Raw genomic sequence first — 5,347 nt, 5'->3', positions numbered from 1 at the left:
GTTTACTCTTGTCAGAACTTTTTTTCTAAAAAAAAAAAAAAAAAGGATTACTTTATTCTCATAAGATTTTTACTTTTTGGGTCAAAAATACTAGTTCATGCTTTTTTTTTTTTTGGATTGATTTTTTTTCTAAAAACAAAAAATTTTATTCCTGTAAGATTACAATTTTTTCCTCATTAAAAAAACAAGACTTTATTTTGACACGAGAGACTCTTTTCATCACAATACTCTCCGAGTATTCAAGCGGCCGAAATGGTAAATGCTATTAAATGGTGATTAAGTCAAGTCATATTTATTCATATCGCGAATCACGAGAGTCTTAAAGGGATTCACAGGCCCACAGTTGACAAAGATCGGTGACATCACCTGGTCTAAACCCCTGTAACCGGGCGTGGGAAAACTGCAAACCCTCTTTTGGGGGGAAAAAAAGAAACCTTGAAGGGCTCACAAATGGAAACGCCACAGTTAAATGGCGTTGGGAAAGTGGTTCTTCCTCAGGACCTGACCCGATCGGTTGTTGAAGAATCCTCCATAGCAACGCTTCCGGGGAAGTGGTCCACCTCAGATCTCAGTGCAGAATTCATACAGCAACGGTCTCAGATTCGAACATGGACACCTAGCCCTCCCCAAGCAGGAGAGGAGGGGGGAGGAGAGAGGAGAAGCGGCAGTAAAACAGGCTGACGTGTAGTTTAACTAACGATAAGTGTCAAAATCAATCCTAAATGGAGGTTTAAATATTTCTGCTGAGGTAGATTAATTTTCTTAATTACAGTAAAAGTGTTAAGAGGATTCACTTGTTAGATAATAACCCAAAAGAAGGCCTGTAAGGACATTATCGAGCAAAAAAAAAAAATACAAAATTCTCAAATGAACCCTTTTTAGTTATAAAAAGGGTTCATTTGAGAATGTTTTTATTTTATTTATTTTATTCAGAACTCTGAGGCAGATGGGCAAACCACTGTTCCTACTGTGCTGCCCGTCATTATTTTATTATTTTATTAAAAATAATATTTAAAATCTCTGCAGTATGTGTTTTTTCAACAATAGTTAGTTTAAAATGAGGGTTTGGCCTGATTGTTGTGTGAACATTTTTTCGTGCGTTCCTAGTGTGGACAACTTGGCGCGTGCGCGGCCATGTTGGTAGTTGGGGATGCCGATCAACAGGTGGCTTTGTTTGTTTGTTTGCCGCTTGGCCGGATTACCGCAGAAAGCTTCTTAAACCGAGTTGCAAAGGACAAGGAAAAACACATTGACCTTGATCTTTTCCTACCATGCGTACAATGCCCGCTGTTTTGGGTGAGGGTTCCAAGTGAGGGTTTCTTGGCAAAAATCTTCAAATTGGAGAGTCACGCTCGGGTTGGTTTCGAGTTAGGGTTTCTATTTTCTGTTTCAAGACAGGGTTAGTGTTTTGAGTTACGGTTTTAAAGCTAAGGTAAGGATTTCGGTCCAGAGTTGGATTTTAAAGTCTCTCCGGTTCCAAGTTAAGCCTGGGTTTCCATTTAGTTTTTCAAGCCAATTTGGGTTTGGAGTTTAGGTTTCAAGCCAGTGTTAGTCTTTTGCATTAGCATTTCAAATTAAGGTTTCAAACCAGGGTTAGGGTTTACAGTTTGGCTTTTAAGTCTTGTTGAGCATTTGAAGCAAATGTTAGGGTTACAAGCCAGAGTAAGGGTTTCAGGCAGGGTTTAGGGTTTCAGATTAAGGCTTCAGCCCGGATTTCTAACAAGGTTTCGTCTTTTGCGCTGGATTACGAGCCCCAGACGGGCTCCGGTTGGATAAAAAGCCGGTGGGTCTGCGGGTCTTGTTTTTTTTTTTAGATTTATTTCCCCCGCAGACGAGGTAAGAGTTTATTTTCTCCCGCTGCGTTCGGTGCCGTAACGGTGAACATGTTTTAGAAATTAAGGTCTTGAGCCAGCTGGACTCGACGTCCCTGTAGTGGTGTGAGTCAGTGTTTCCACAGCAGTTTCCACCAGCCGTCCAGTCGTGATTCACTTTAATTGCACTAGCAAACTTTATGCCTTTACCTTCGAAGGGAACGAAAGTAACAGATTTGCACTGTACAGTGACCCCCGGGGAAAAACAAGCGTTTAAAAACTCTTAAAACCCTACCGACTGAGCTGAAACTTATGTTGGTATATTGATATTAAGATCCCTCACATTGCAGTACGCTTATTAGGGGTTGATTGACACGTGATGGTAATCGAATCGACTAATGGACGTCATTTATATTGCGGGCTCTATTTTGTGTAGAAGGCACATCTGCGGCGGGGCGCAAATGCCGGCGGATCCTGATTTATTTATGTATTTATTTTTTAAAAACATTTTTGTGCAAGCGCAAGGCTCGCTGCGCCGGAACGCCTGGCACGGTGTGTTCTTGGAAATACGCTTGGCGGACCGACAATTTGGTGGCAGAAAGCCAATCTGAATTCACGCTTGCTCAGACCACGAAATCGTAGAAAAGAGTGTTGTGTTAATCTCCATATTGCTCATGCGGCACCTGTAAACGTGTGCGCTGGCTGAAAGGGGGAGAGTTCAGTTGGCGGTTGTGGTGTGTGGGTGGAGGTGGGGTCTTCGTGACGGTGGGGGTCTTGTTTACCCGGGCGGCCCCTCACAGAGCGTCTCCTGGGCCGCTTCCCACTTCCTGCCGCCTGTCTCGTCGGCCACCTCGGCCTGACAACTGGAGCACATGCCGAAAGACTTATTGGCCCACTTTAGGAGGCCTATGGGAGGGGAGAGGCAAAGAGGGTGGGGGTGCTCCGGGTGGGGCTGGAACTGGTTTTGAAGAGCAATAAGAAGGAGGGTGAGTTTTATTTATTTATTTTTTTGTTTTGTTTGTTTTTAATAAAGCTCTCGGCCTTCCCGTTCATCATCCACCCTCCCATCCATCCACTCTCCCCTGAGTGCTTACAGCTGCATGGATGGAGTTTGGAAAGAGAGAGGGTGGGTGTGGGGGCTGTTTGGTGGTGGTGGTGGTGGTGGGGGGGGGGTCTTCTTGTAGCGGAACACTCTGCACAGAGAGTCCCCTTCATGAAGTCACATCTGGAGCTTTCCCAGAGAGCTCAATGGAGCGCGCAGCCTAATGAAAGTCTTAAGTTATGTAATTGAGCGCTTCCACGATGCGCGCCAGACGGCACTGTTGTCGGCGCGGGATGTTAGTGAAGGGCGGGTTTGGGGGTGGGTGAGGGGGCAAGAATGTCCGGAACCAGATCTCCTTGCTGTGTTGTCGCTTCGCTATAACCGTTGTGGTGCTAACGTGCCGCAATCTGGACTGTTATGCGGGTCATTCCAGAAATGGAAACCATTTTCATTTTATTTTTGCCTTATCGGTCCCTGGCATCAGCAGCCTTCACGAGTACCCGATACCTTGAAATAAGGCCGTATCGGACCGATACCTACTTATGTTACATATTGCCACCATTGGTCAATCCCCATGTAGGAATGTTTTTAACAAATTATTGACCAATATAAAGTTGAACATGGCTTGCTCTGTTTGACAATGCGATGTTAATGGCTCAACAAAATTTCATTGTTTTTTTTGGCGGGGATGGGGGGGCGGGGGCTCGTTCCTGAAAAGTGATGGTTTTGGAGATCTTCAGTTTCCGCCCCACGCCACAGATCCACTATCCACTTGTCAATGTTTTTCGATCATTCAAATTTGGCAGGCTTGTTAACAACACTTCTCTGTGTTTGTGTGAAATTGACATTATTTTTACCTTACAGGGACTTTAGGTGTCATACAAGTGTAAAAAGAAGTAAACCACTGTTTGTTTTGAGCCTGAGCTGCTCTCTGCATTGGTGCTCTGGGGGTAGGGCCATTATGTAAGACTTAAACATTGCGGAGGAGAAGTGTTGACTCGGGCTAGCGGGCCCCTCGGGGTCCATATGGTCCAACTTTACTTCTTGTGTGTCTAATTGTCCGCTAATGTATATTTGTTATCTGGCCCTTCCATCTCCTTTACGGACGGGAAGGCGAGGCGGCGGCCGACGGCGGGGGTGCTGCGGCGGCTTTTGGCGTGGCGCCACAAAGGCGGGCCCGATGCATAATGGGGGTCGCCAACGTCGACACTTTATACGCCAACAGGTTTGGGCAAGGTGTTCATTTCAGGAGCCCGCTCCCTTGCGGAAGGTAAATAAAAGCTGCGAAACATATGGATGAGCGTGTACGCTTAAGGCGTTCCACGCAGAATTGGAACGACATTTCTGGGGGATAATTCAGCGAGTTGTACATAAAACCAAAAAAACACATTCATTTACAGGGTGGTGCTTTGACTCTTATCCTAAATAATCATACCCCATTACAATGAAAGGAGCTGACATTAATCCGTTCCAGACCGGCAAAAAAACAAAACAAAAACTAACATATTTTCAAACTCTTTGAGGGATATCGTGTTTCATTGCAAGTCAAGATGGCCAGCAACGTGTGTGCTTCACCGTGTATGTTCTCCATTGATTTTTGTATATCTTGTCCTGTATCCTGAACATGCATGCTGGTTTTTGTGATGAATCTGTTTCACTGTTGCCGGATACTAATATTTTTTTGAATCTCTGGGGCGGTTTGCGTTTCATGATGAATCAAAATGGCAGACTACTTGAGCATCTTACAGTGTATGTTCTCAATTGATTTGCGCGTGTCCTTTCATGGTGGATCCACATGCCGGATTTTGTCATACTCGTACACACTGGTGCTGGATGCAAACATTTTCTATTGCTCCAGACGATGTGTCGTGTTTCATGGTGAGTCAAAATGGCTGACTACCTGTGTTTCACAGCAGAGGTTTCTGTGTCAATTTTCGTGCTTCCTGTCTTGATGAACGTGCTGAATTTTGTGACAATTGGATGCGCTAGTGCTGGATGCTGATTTTTGTTTATTTATTTTTTATTTTTTTTAAATCTGACTTGGGGCCGTATTGTGTTTCATGGCAAATAAAAATGGTCAACTACCTTCATGTTCCACAGCGTAGGTTCTTGATTTTCGTGCACCCTGTCATGATGAACATGCGTGCTGGATTTTGTGATAATTTCACTTGTTGTTCTCTACTAGCATCTTTTAATTGCCCAATAAAAAAATAAAGTGTGTCGGAAATTTTCTGTGACAAACAAACCACCACATTTACATCAGGCATTTAGCTATTAAGTCATGTAACATAGCGTAGCATCTTTGTTTTTGGTTTCAATCAGGACCCACGTACACACACACACACACTACACTACACACACACACACACACACACAATCGCTTGGCGAGCTGTTGATTTAATAAACCCGCTGACGTGACTCAAAGGCCTTTTGTGCGCTCTAATTCTTTCTGTGTGGCTTTCGCGGTACGGCTGCAGCGTGTTGCAGCAGGAGA

This window comes from Phyllopteryx taeniolatus, chromosome 13 (assembly GCF_024500385.1).
Source record: "Phyllopteryx taeniolatus isolate TA_2022b chromosome 13, UOR_Ptae_1.2, whole genome shotgun sequence".
Taxonomy (NCBI): Eukaryota; Metazoa; Chordata; class Actinopteri; order Syngnathiformes; family Syngnathidae; genus Phyllopteryx; species Phyllopteryx taeniolatus.
This window is presented reverse-complemented; position numbering follows the sequence as displayed.